This window comes from Rhipicephalus microplus, chromosome 1 (assembly GCF_043290135.1).
Source record: "Rhipicephalus microplus isolate Deutch F79 chromosome 1, USDA_Rmic, whole genome shotgun sequence".
NCBI classification, from domain to species: Eukaryota; Metazoa; Arthropoda; class Arachnida; order Ixodida; family Ixodidae; genus Rhipicephalus; species Rhipicephalus microplus.
This window is the reverse complement of record NC_134700.1, coordinates 233496198-233509885: the sequence shown is the minus strand read 5'-3', so window position 1 is coordinate 233509885 and position 13688 is coordinate 233496198. Positions and strand designations below refer to the sequence as shown.

General features: G+C 47.4%; 1 protein-coding gene across 4 annotated transcripts in view; it reads right to left on the bottom strand.

Moving 5' to 3' along the window:
• Positions 1–13688, bottom strand: part of LOC119166429 (elongation factor-like GTPase 1) — a 409196-nt gene that overhangs the window by 59630 nt on the left and 335878 nt on the right. The gene's annotated exons all lie outside the window — the stretch shown is intronic.

The window sequence follows — 13688 nt, the reverse complement described above, 5'->3', positions numbered from 1 at the left end:
GGTAAACAAGTCGCGCGGTTGCCCCTGTCGGGAGTCTCGACAGTCTCGTACACACAGTTCGGGAGCAGGCGCCGTGTCGCGGTAGGAAAGATGGACATCGGTCCCCCGCCAATCTCCGCGACGTGGGGGCAGGCACCCACGCGTACAGCAGCGCACGAGTAGCCCTTTTCTCGCAGGACTTCCGCGCACACTGGGCGCCCAGTGGCGAGGAAGAAGAGACCCCGGCGCAGCTTCCTAATGACAGTGCGCGACCACAGGCGCGACGGCGACGTACACAGACGCGGCGCCGCTCCAGGGGCGCGGGTGGCTCCGTCTCGGCTCCCGAAACGCACCGGCACCAGCGGAGTGGGGAGGTGGTGCGCGATATTTCAGTTTCAAGGTCACAACCCAACCTCCCACCCGTCCGCACGCATATGTTCGGTTGGTTGTGGTGGGGGGAAGCAGCAAGGTGAAGGAGGGGCCACGAGAAGGGAGTGGTGCACAACGGGCGCCTTCTGCGAACGCCACAACCTGTGCCCCTCGGCGGCAGACGGTGGCCCGTCGTCTCCCCAAAGTATCTATAAACGTTGGTCTCCCCCTTGTCCTGCGCGCCAGGCACCTCCACGCACGCCACCGAGTCCGTCTGCCGGGGGCCTTCCTCGCGCGACTGTCTCCTGCCACTACAATTCGGTTCTTTCTTTTCTTCTTTTTTTACGCCCTGCTCGTACACAACACACCCTTCTCGCGATCTCCCCAGGCTAGTTTTTCTCGGGCTTCCTTCTTTGTGCTCTCTTTTCTTTTTTTTTTGCTTTCTCCGACTTCGTCTTCGTCCTCATCTTCGTGCCGGCTCACCTCCCCTGCAGCGGTTAGGCGCGGGGAGGCAATAAAAAGAAATAAATGTAGCAAGAAATCGAAGGAGATGAAAATTAAAAAAAAAAGGTACACAGAATCGTGACGACGGGGTTCCCCCGATACTGGACGCCTGTGTCCTAACGAAATTCAATGACGCCTCAGTCCTTACTACGGCGCGTTGAACCTATCACCGCTGCCAGGCGCTGTTACGCACGCCGAACAGAGCGTCCTTTATGATTTTTTTTTCTTTTATTAGCGAGGCCACAGCGAGTCCATTCGCCGGCAAAAGTCGTTGGCAGGTGTTACGAGCAACGTGATGCGACAAGGAAGCCTCGAGCATTCGCCGCGTATAAATAGAAAGAACGAAAAGTGACGCGTCAATCTACGAAGGTTTCCTCGCGGCTTGCAGAGTGTTGTCAAACGTGGAAGGTTCCGAATGAGCTTTACGAAAGCAACCCAACAAGCGCTTAAGGACGCACTTCCTCGTCAATGTCACCAGGGGCGGAGTTGTCCGCGCCCTCCCCACTTGGTTGCACCGTGTTAGTACGAAGATGTTTCGTCACGTCGCTCACGACAGCCAAACTCGAGGAGGACGTCAAACTTCCAAGTTGCGGCGTCACATTCCAATGAAGCCAATAAAACCACGTGCGAAGTAAGCTCGACCATTCATGTAAGTTCACAATCTTACGGGAAATGAAAGTGAACGAGAAAACAAGCTGCTGTCGGTGGGAGCCACACCCAGGAACATGTCCGCATTACGGGCACACTGCACTATCATCAAATGGCACAGCGGCCGCTTCTCTTCCACCAAATTTCTTGGGTATCTATTACAGTGGCTGTAGTATCTATGTACGGGAGCGTTAGCCAGCGCCCCACTAGCCCACTAGTGGGGATGGCGGCGGAAGTGGCTCATACATCTTGCGGAGAATTGACGCGCGGGTTTCCTCACTTTCATCAGCTGTGATATGTGTGTATTTACACCATGTCAATTTGAGTTCTCGTGGCCTCCGAGATCGCTAACGTGGGCCGACGCGAGCACGGATGTCGCTAGAATAACACACAGCATGAGTGACAGAACGACTCCAAGAATAGAAGGGCTCCAGCCACCGCTTTCGTGGAAGCCACGTTTACGTGCAGTGCTTCAGCTTCCCATGTCTGCCCAGCACCTTTGCTTTCCCGTACAACGAAAAGCAACTCCAGAAAAATTCATATAAGCAAAGGAAAGGTCAGCAACTCAAAAGCTGCGAAGATGAACACCGAACTGAATTTAGTGAAGGAAACGACCACGACAGTTGTGATCTTCGCTTTGGCGGTGCGACCCAGCTTTTGCGACGCCATTAGATAAGTATATACCACTATCCTCCAATTATTCGACGAAGAGAATGTAATTAGAGCCGTTGCAGCACTTTATCGAAGTGGTAATTACATCGTTACGCACAGAAACACAACACACGAATGCGTACGCAATGTATTTACACGGAAGGCGGTGTTTTCTGGGGCACGGGACGATCGACTACGACGGGCGTGCGTGCGACGTACTCGAATGCACAAGCAGCTCACGCGTGTTGACAAAGTAGTTCGCTCGAAAATAATGAGCGGCTTATGTCACCGTTCTAGAACCGCGAAAACAGCAAAAAGCGCATAGATGAGTTCATGCGAGATGGGCTGCAAAAAACATTTCCACCAAATAATAGAGAGAGTAACGACGTAACAAACACTGCACATGGCAAACGTGTCGGAAACGAAGAGCGACATAAAGCTTTTCTAAGAAAGTGTAGACCTTGGGCCGGGCTACAAGTCTGCAAAAATATACCCAGTACTACAAAGCGCGCGCTCTGATTTGCACATGATTTCGCAGAGAGCGAATTGACGCGGACACATGTGTTGACCAATTAAAAATGCAAAGAAACGAACTGGAAAAATTGGAGCCGGAAAGAAAAAGAAAAGCAAACGCTGCATGAAGGGGGCTACGGTAAACACGTTCCGAAATCTGCACGGGCACATTTTGCGCTAAAACTCGTTAGCAACGACAAACACTCTTTCAAGGCTGTCGTGCAAGAGAAGACGTACGACTACTCTATGTTTCTGCGAGGACTCAAGGCCAGATAGATCGGAGAGGGTGAGAGAGGGCAATGCAGAGTGTTCATGCTTTTCCCAGGCTGCTCGCTCTGCTTTTGCGTCTTCAAAGTTTCCCAAGGCGACGACGCATCTTCCATCTTTCTGCGGGCATAACGTCGCCACCAGTCCCGCGTATAGATCTTCTTCCCCCTTGTATTTGTCTGGCAACCTTTACTCACACAAGACGCCCATCCATCTAAACGTCGCAGATAACGGAGTTGTATTATGCGCCGACTCGCACCCGTTACGTACGAGATAAAAGAGCGAGAAGAGACAAGAAAGCAATCCGCAATGACGTCGAAAAGGTGAAGACTGTGCCCGTCGCGAAGGAGTGGCCGCCCCGAAGAAGGATGCATATATTACCGGCCGAGGACACGGGCGCATCCTGGCGGCAGTACATAAAACTCAATGCGGAAGGCGATAAATTTCTCGCGATCCTGGCAGTGAGCAAACTGAGCCCAACGAGGCGTGACATTCGCAAAATGGAGCGGAGGGTAAAAAAAAAGATGGCGAGGGTGCTGCCACGGTCTTCCCTTCACACAGGCACGGGACCGCAGCGTTGAGCACGAAAGCTTCATCGGCGGTGCGGGAAGGGACCTCGGGGAGGGAGGACAGAGAGAAGGAGGAGGCGTCGCCCTCTTACACCTCCCTCTTTAACGTTCGCGAAAAAAAAAAAAAACGCTCAGGTAAGTAAACAGACGCAACACAATGCTCGAGGGAAACGGCATTTAGGAAGACAGCAAATATAGGGGGGGGGGGGGAAGGGGAGCCAGCGCTGAACGAGGGGGCGCCACACACGCACACACACACACACACCTGGGCCAGCAAAATTTGCGCATGCACGGATTTCGCGCGCATACCTGCTTGCCGACTTTCCTTGCATTTCCGAACACATTAGCCGAGCGAAGTTATCCGCCGTACTTGCCTCTACAGTACCGCTAGAGGAAGATATTTCCTAAGAACTTTTGAAGTAATAGTAACGAGTGATGGGGTGGCACAGACTCGCCGTCGCGGTACATAACTTTGCTAACATCGCTATCACTAACGAATTAAGAATCATGACACTTTCTACTCCTCAAATCAAAGTATGAACAAGAGGGCGAAAGTATAAACAAAATTTCAGCAATGGGTTGAGCTACTAGGGCAAGCTATGAGCAAGGCTCTTACGGGATTCGCCATATCAGCTCTGCGTCAAAAAAGGATTTAGTCGCGCAGAGTCAACCCCGTTGCACATCGTAAGAACACGATCGGCCCACACTCATCTCATTGTGTACTGAGCGCAATGAAGCTGGGCATATACATATATCCGGTCCGGTAAGTGCATTTTGCTCTGAAAGGGACACGGTAATGGACAATATAAAGAAATGAGGGTTTCCTGAAGGTCCCCGCAAATAATGTGAAGAGATTATTTTCCCGGAAAGCATGCGGATGATTCACAAGGCGTCGGGTATTTTTTTACGTTTCACGCGAGAGACTACGTGATGAGATGTACCGCATGAAAAGGGCCGCTAAGGCACAATAATTGCCGGCAGGTCCGCTATAGGCTAACCCCGCATGTGAAAACAGTATCTCGAGTTATGCCAAACTTGTTAACTTCCCTGTCTTTCCTCTCACTCGTTTTCCTTCATGATGCCCGCAACGCACTCATCACAAAACTAACCGTGAGACGTCCCAAATTCATGACACCAACGGAAGACGCCGAGGCGCTTCCTGAGCAAATATACTTTGTTATACTTTTGACGGGCTACTGTTTCTTAATGTTGGCATGGACATACTTCGACATTGCACCTGCGTTATAATACGACTAGTGAGGTTCGAGCGAACTGAAAAACGCACACAACCTGAATGATGATTACTGTCGAATAGAATCCGCCACTGTTACGTTTGGACCGCCAATTCGTCTGGGCAGACACCACTGTGCGTAAGCCGGTCTACTGGGGAAGCTCTCAACCCCATCGGCGCCTAGTCTGCAACACACTCACATGTAACATGAACAATGGCCCAGAGAGAGAATAAACGCATTCGGTTGAAATCTGGCGCAGCAAGAGCTAAACATCTTTTTTGTTGATTTATGCAAATATGAAAATTTTGGGACCGTGGAATGGCTGTAGTAACCTGAATCCGCGCACACTTCTTTCATGTTGTTTCTTTTGTTTAAGCTTTATTGATCAGATTTAGGCTGATAACGCACCCTACAAACAACTGACTTGAAGAAAGCGAAACGCATTTAAACGACACACGTGGGTCACGGTGACAACGAATTCTAAACAAATGGTAATTTTTTTTTACAGTGCGAAGCATACGAAAACACATCGAAGAACAACGGCTATATACAATAGTCGGTTAAAGCATATATTGAAGATAACACTAAATCACATATCGAGAGCTCGTGTCGTCCCTCTTAGCCTCAGGACTTCCATGCTTGCGCTGCAAACCCTTTCGATATGTACGAACACACACACACACACACTCATTGCTCTTGAATTATTACAGTGCCTTTAAAGCCCAGCGCAGTCAGGTTATACTAAAGATACGTCCGATATGCCACTGAATCATAGCCGACACGAATGATTCAGGCAACCTGCCACGCGAGGACAACCGAGATAAAATATCTGTACAGGATGACAAGGCCAAGACGTCCAGGTCTTATAACGTACTCAGCGAATGGGGCTAAACGGAGAGAACAGCGCAAAAAAAAAAAAAGCAAGGCCGATTCCACTCTCACCCCTGCCAACACCAGTGCCCCACTTCTCAAAATAAGCACCTGCTCCAATCAGCACTAAGTGTACACGCCTGTACATTACGCAACTCGTGCAAACATGCACCATGGCCCAAGAGAAGCGCTCTGCTTCTCCTTCAATCACTTCCTCGACCGAAGTGTATATATGTCGTGCGTCTGTGCCGAAGAACCGTCCAACATTACATATACTGCGGTAGGTGGCAGATACTCACATATCAAAGCAACAACGACAGATTTCGAGAAATGAACATGTGAAGGCAAACGTCAGAACACACACACACACACACACACACACACACACACACAGAGAGAGAGAGAGAGAGAGAGAGGATGAGGAATAAAAAAGTAAAAGAAGCGACACTTCTACATCACAGTTCGCTGCCAAGAGGATATACAGACGGCATGGCCCAATCAGCGACGCGTGCGGAGGACGAAAGGGTGGGAGAGAAGGGCGCGCCGTGTACACGAAGGATATAACTGATCGATGGCGGCCAACAAGGGCAGCAACGGCCGCCACGGTGTGAATGAGCCAAAGATCGGTCGAGCCGATTGCAAGACGTGCGCGCATAGTATACACGCACTACGCGGCGAAGGCGGAAAGCGCGCTCGACGGCACCAGCCATTATTAACGCTCCCTTAAATACTACGACACGACTACTACGTCGAGACTATCTTTTTTATGCTGCTCGGGAAGGGAGCCAGCCCGCCAAGGCGACGCCATTCACCCGCTAAATGCCTGGTATCGAAGAGCGCGGCAAACGAATATGGCTTCACTCTTTTTTTCTTTTCTTTACTTCAATGGCAAGTACACGAGCACTCAAGGTGCAATGACGAAGCCAGCGCCGCAGCCATTTCCGTGGTGTATATAGTAGAAGGTTGAACTAATTTTATTGGTTACGGCGTTTCTGGACAAATGGGGTCAGTGCAGAGGGCTCCAGCGGGCTCGGTAGCTTCCCTGAAATACGTCGGGCACAGCTGCAGCTATAGCTCCCTCGGTCAATGCTAAAGAAAGTTAGGCATTTCACTGCGTGCCGTCTTCGAGACGATGCCCCTAAACGGATGGGAACCGATTCCAGGGGACTCCGCTTGTATTTTGGCGTAATTCTGTCGAGGGTTGGTCGCTGCACTGACCGCGAAACATGCGTCGGGTGAAATGCGGATGTCGTGCTGCTTGTACATTGCTCTTGGTGGGTAACAGAACAGTGTGGTATACACAATGGGCTCTATAGAAAAGAGAGGTCCGCCACCGAGGATCAGGTGCTTGGCAGCTGAAGGAAAGTTCGTAGGCTCGATCCTCGGCTACGGTGGCCATATTTCGGTGAAGGCGAAAGGCCCGCGTATATGCTGTGTGATGTCAGTGCACGTTCAAGAACACCAGGTGGTCAGAATTTCCCTCCACTACGGTACGGCAACCCTCGAAATCAGATCATGGTTTCTGTACGTTACATCCTAGATATTGTTACATTATCGATGTAAAATATAGGGAGCACAGCGAACTCCATTGAATACGCAAAACCTTCTTCTTATTAACGCAACAGCGCCATAGAGCTCGCTCCGCAGAGAATTGCGGCATCGTAGGTCATGAGCGAAACACCGGCATTTGCGCGTGAGCGGAAATTCGAGATAGATGAAAATCGGTAAATTAATTTAAACAAAAAAAATCTTCGGTTCAAGTGAGAATCGAACCAGTCTCTTCTGTGTGGAAAGCACGACCTATAGCCACGCCATTACTTGAAACTGCTTCGTGAGAAAGCGCAATAAGGATCCCATGTCGTGAGATGAGTCTCCTTAATTCGTGCAATATTGCGTGACAGGATCGTAGAATCGCGCGACGCGTCGAAACACACGAGCTGCGCAACGACTGTGTACGGTTTAAAGCTGCCCACCCATTACATGCGCAGCTGCATATATAGGTGCGCGTGGAACCTTGCATGTATATATACGGACGGGTAGTGCGTATACTTCGCCATTCTGCAAAAGGAAAAATCATAGCGCATTCGGCACTTCGCAACCATACACTTGCAGTATAGGCATCATAGGATTGTTTGAAGTGGCTGATGTTATGCGAACAAAAGTTCCTTTACTTGCGGCACCGCTGAAGGCGATGCACACGGCGCCCGATTACGCCATCGCCACCTATACTCTTGAAGGCGAAGTTCAGGTGTTCTCCATGTTGTTTTTTTTCGTCTCACTTTAAGACTTCTTTCCTTAATCGAACACGAACGTGTAGTACGCACGTTTGCATATACAACTTCGTTGACCATCAGTTCACCCAGTCATGTCGTTACGTAGCTTCGTTTGACCACTGGCACTGCGTTAATTTCGTTTAGGCTTCCGTATAAATAAATAAATAAATAAATAAATAAATAAATAAATAAATAAATAAATAAATAAATTGATTGATATGTGGGGTTTAGCGTCCCAAAACCACTATATGATTATGAGAGACGCCGTAGCGGAGGGCTCCGGAAATGGGTTCTTTAACGTGCACCCAAATCAGAGCCCACGGGCCTACATTTCTGGCTCCATCGGAAATGAATAAATAAATAAATAAATAAATAATAAACAGTACGTGACGAACGCAGACAACACGGCATAGAGATATTACGCAATGAGAGAACATTAAAGTGAGAAATCTACGTACGATGAGAGAGTGAATTAGAGAAATGATACCCACAAGGGAGGGGGCGGTTGAAATCCATGATTAGACACGCGTAAACGAGGAAATGGGCGCCATAATAACAGCTCATAGATAAGGCAATAAAACGAATCACGAAAGAAGTTTCCAGGCGATTCGCATATTCTTTATCTTTACTCTATCGTTCAGCTTACCGCCGCATCCATTCACGCGTATACATGGTGGGTGGTGGTGGCGGTTAGAAGATGAGAAAAGGCCCCTAATTTTTGCAACCCGGTCGGGAGCACGGCGCAGTGCCTCGAATACATGCATCAGCGCAGGCGCTGCATGCATATACATATACACATTCCCACACGACGACGCCACACTTCGCAGAATGATAGTGACCATTTAAAAGTTACTGCCGTTTCGAAAACAGTTACGTTGGGTGAAGGGAAACATGATTTTGTTCCCTCCTGGTACAATCACATTCGGAATTCATACACACCAAACATAAATTTATACCGTAAATAACCTCAAAAACTGGGTAAATCACTTGTCCTCTATCGCACTATACCTTTTCTGTGTTTTTTAACCACCTACAAGTCGAAGTAAAAGATTACTCTCGTGCTAACTGAGTTTTTGAACGTATGGAGGGTAGCAATTTTTCACTCCACTGAGGTTTTGAGTGAGTATATAGAGAGAGTAATTTTTGACTGCCTTCCCTAGGTTTTTGAGGTGGTTTCTGAAAGTTTTTTTCAGAAGGCGAAAAACAAAAATTAACGGGCGCATTCGCACAGAGAGTCGAAGAATTGATTAAATATCAAATGACGGCTGAATTGAGGGTATACAGAGATTAACATGCAAACAAACACGCACACACAACAAATTCAGAATAAAACACCGCCTGAACAGACTGCACGCGTTACTCGACTGTACTTCGACAATCCGGTATATATAGCCAAGACATTTTGACCTGTCATGTAGTGCCGGTAGGAGAGCTATTTTTTTTTTCTCATCGACGAACAATAACGGTTCAAAGTGCACGCGTAAACTTACGGTGGGCTGCAAGTCACCACGAGTCACACCGTCCTTTACTATAAATCCACCCGATCTCACCTTTTTTGATTATCTAATAATTAGCTGGCACACCGACCTACTGGCCTCACCAGTGTTAGCACTGCTGAAGCACTAATCTACGAAATATACCTATGCACACACAAACGACGGAAGCTCAGTCATTTTCTATGAGCGGCGGTGCACAAACACGGTAGCAGCACGTATTCAGGACAACGGGCGTAGAAGAGCGGCCTTTTCGATGAGATAAATACATCTCCTGTGCGAATTTCGTCGTCGTTTCAGACACAAATGAAAAATACGTGTCCACTATCTACGGCGTCTTACGCGGTGATGGACGCACATGTACTTCCAACGCAAGAGACGGACCACCATCCGGGTAGCCTGTGCTCGCCTTCGCGTTAGACGTTTGACAACGGTTGGCGCATGGAGCGGACAATTCGGGCTGCACTATACTCCAGCATACACGGTCTTCTGTGGAACAAAATCCATGTAAGGCTTCTTTCACCTGCCCGGCAACACACTGGCCACTAGCCGACTCGCTGCCGACGACATATATGGAAGCCTCTTGTTTATCGCTTCGAAGTTGTAGCTGGTCACTCTCCAGGAAGCAACCACGGACGATGACACCAGCTTGATTTTGTTACCGCTGGCAGCTTTTCGCGAATCGGCACAGAAGCGAGGTATCCCCGACGTACAGGTTCGGAGGCTCGCGCTCGGAAGTGTATACGGTCGCTCGATGATGTAGAGTCGCTTGAGATACACCAGCTCAACCGGACACAGATTCCGAGCTGCTTACACCACTTGTCTCCCGGGCCACCCGACAGTAAAATCCAACAATTTGCAAAAATCTGCAAGACAACTTTCCAGCAGGTGTTTTTTTTTTTCTTAGAGCAGCCCCCCCCCCCCCTTTTTTTTTCGGTCACAGAATACTTTCCTCAATCGTTGTGTTTATGCTATAGAGTGCGTTGACTCGACGTCAGCCAAGAGGCGCGACAATTCCATGCCAAACTTTAAATAAAAAAATAATATCAGCCGGGGTGCTCGCATGCCTTCACGATTCACTGAGAGCGTCATTTGTGGAGATGGAGAAGGGGGCGGGGGAGAGGGGGATGGGGCAAAAGCCGCTGAAGCAGTTGCAGCTTGCAGCCACGTGGTACTAAACTCTGAAACGCAGGTTAAAAATCACGAGATAGAAAACCTCTCACGAGGTTCATTTGGCAGTACCTGTTGCTGCTGGCGCGCATCATCTAAAACTGTCTGCTTGTACTTCCAGGCGCAGTAGTTACGCGGCTCTGAATTCAGCGCATCACCTACTGCTGACCCACGGACGCTTAGGTGACCTGCTGTGACTCGTGCTACTGAATCATCGATATCCACTGATGCGACTGCGCACACTACAGCGGCAATCTACCTGTAAAAGCATTTAAAGCGTCTTCGGTACCTTCCCGGAACGTTTTGCAGTAGCTATTGCGGCGCTGGCGTGCATCATCTGTCTGCTTGTACTTTCAGGTTGGTTACCTGCAGTGTACCTTCTTCCTTAGTTGATTCAAGCTACATTAGCCGCAACTGCTGCCGATTTATTGCCCATTTTCGACTTGCGTGTCCACATCTGTGCTACATCATGCCACCTTCGTAAAATGAACTTGCTAAAACAACTGAACAATTAGAACAACGTTTCAATGCGAAGATGAATTTCCTGATGTTAGAAATCACCTCTATAAGATCAAGCTGAAATTAACCACTTTGTGTTTGTCTGATAACGCCTCACTAGGTGAAAGCATTGACTTCTTGAGCAGCAAGTTTGATAACTTCACAGCCCAGCAGAACGAACTGATGGCATCGAACAAGGCCTTACTGGCCCGGTACGAAATGCTTGAAAAACGTGTTTCTGATCTTGAGCAATATGCAAGACTCAACAACGTAGGAGCGAAAGGTGTCCCCACAACAAAAGGCGAGGACTGCAGTGCCATTTTGAAGCGTATGGCCGATGTCATCCAATGTCCTGTATCCGAATCTGATATTGAGACTGTTCATCGCATGCCGTCCAAATCATCCGATCAAAACCTGATTGCTCGCTTTGTATCGAGGGACAAGAAGAATGAATTTGTAAAGAAGCTCAAAAGGCGCGTCTTCGTGTGAGTCAGCTTGGTTTTTCCGGAACTAACGACACGTCAGTGTATGTGAACGATCACCTTACAATCGGCAACAAAATGCTGTTTGCAAAAGCACTTGATTTGAAGAAGTCAGAAAGGTGGCAGTATCTTTGGACAGAGAACTGTCAAATCAAAGCAAGAAAAGCCAGCGATACTACGGTATTCCGAATCACAGCAGAGTCTGATCTGCGCATATTCACTTAACAGAATATGCGCAGATCATGCGCAAAGGTTTCTATGTCTTTGCTGGATCCGTGCGAGATTCGCACAATACTAAAATCCTATAGTCATTCCTTGGTCCACTTCATCGCGAATGCTCGCAAAACTTCCTATCTTCTCTTGATCATTCGTTTTATTTCATTTGTATATCCGAGACCTCGCTTTCTAGTGATGACTGTAACATGTATGGCTTTGTTTCTTACACTGCCGAATATTGTCACCGTTTAAACAATAGACCTGGTGGTGCTGCCGTATTTGTTTCCCCCGACATCAGCTGTACTCGAAGAAACGATTCAAGCTTCCAAGTTGATTGCTGTGAAACGGTGTGGGTGGCAACTAATGAGCCCCTCCAGTCATATAATTCTAAAGGTCTTGTTCTTGGCTGTGTTTACAGATCACCCGCCCATAACATATCTGATTTCCTTGTCGCTCTCAATAACGTGCTTAAAAAGCGGTTATCTGAAAATAAGAGTGTGATGATAGTGGGAGACATAAACACTAATCTCCTGGATGTCAATTCTAGCGTATACAACGCTTACAGTGACTGCTTTTGTGGGTATGGTTTTGAATGTCTGATCACATCGCCAACTCGATGCTCTGATGAAAGATCCCATTCTCTTATCAATCATCTTCTAACTAACATCAACCTACCAATTGCTGCAGGCGTTATTAACACTGACCTTACGGATCGTGCACTTTCCGATTTTTGCAGTTTTCGATGCCCATTTTTCTAAAGTTGGCACCTCATATTTCACCACAACTTTCGATCCAGATGAATTCATTCCAACAATTCGTTCCCCCGACTGGTCTCCTATCGATTTAATATATGAGCCTACGGAGACTTTTAAGTTTTTTCGCGGTTGCAGTTTCTACCACCTCCAGATTTGTACGCTGTAAAAATCGATTTAGGTACCCGGAAAACCCGTGGATGACCAATGCTTTACCAAAGAGTTTGAGAAAAAAAAAGATAATTTCTATAAGAAAACCAAAAGACAGCCATTAAATAGTTCTCTGCTTATTAGGTACAAGAGGTATAGTAAAATTCGCACTAGCACTCTCCGGGAAGCGAAAATGCGATACTACGACGCGGAATTTGTGCGGAATAAAGGTAACCCTAAAGAGCAATAGCGATTGCTGAATAAATTTATGAACCGTAACTCGCCAACGGTTATATCTACAATTGCACACGACAGCATTATTTTAAGCCAGCCTGCTGAGATCGCTAGCGCGTTTTCCGATCATTTCGAATTATCTCAGGGCAGTCAGCCCTCAAATTTTCAGCCTAAAATCATCTGTGTCATTTATTTTATCTTTTCCCGGTTACGCCAAGTGAGGTGCTATCCACTATCCGCAACGCTCGCAATACTAGCAGCCCTGGATTAGATGGTATATCAATACGCCACTTAAAACTGGTTACTGACATTATTTTAGAACCCCTATGAGCAATAATTAATTTAATCTTCAAAACTAGTGAATTTCCAAAAGTACTAAAGCGTGCTAAGGTAATCCCAGTTTTTAAGAAAGGTAATAAAGAGCTGCTCTCCAACTATTGTCCCATTGCTATTCTCCCCTTTCTAAGTAAAATAATTGAAAAGTTATTTGTGTCCAGACTAACTAAGTACTTAGATAAATTCCACATAATCAAATCTTGCCAGTTCAGTTTTCGGGCCGGAAGTTCTATAAGTAACTTTACTTTGTCTAGCAGATTTCATTAAGAACAGTCTTGATGGGAATGGATTAATCGGTTCCATCGTTCTCGACCTTACTAAAGCCTTTGACACCATTAATACCACAATTTTGTATCGTATAGCTAAAAGCCTATAGGGTCATAAGCCTTGCTCTAACGCTTTTAAAGCATTATCTCACTGACCGAGAATTTGTGGTATACGCGCATGAAACATTTTCTCTTCTTAAAATTACTAACCAAGAA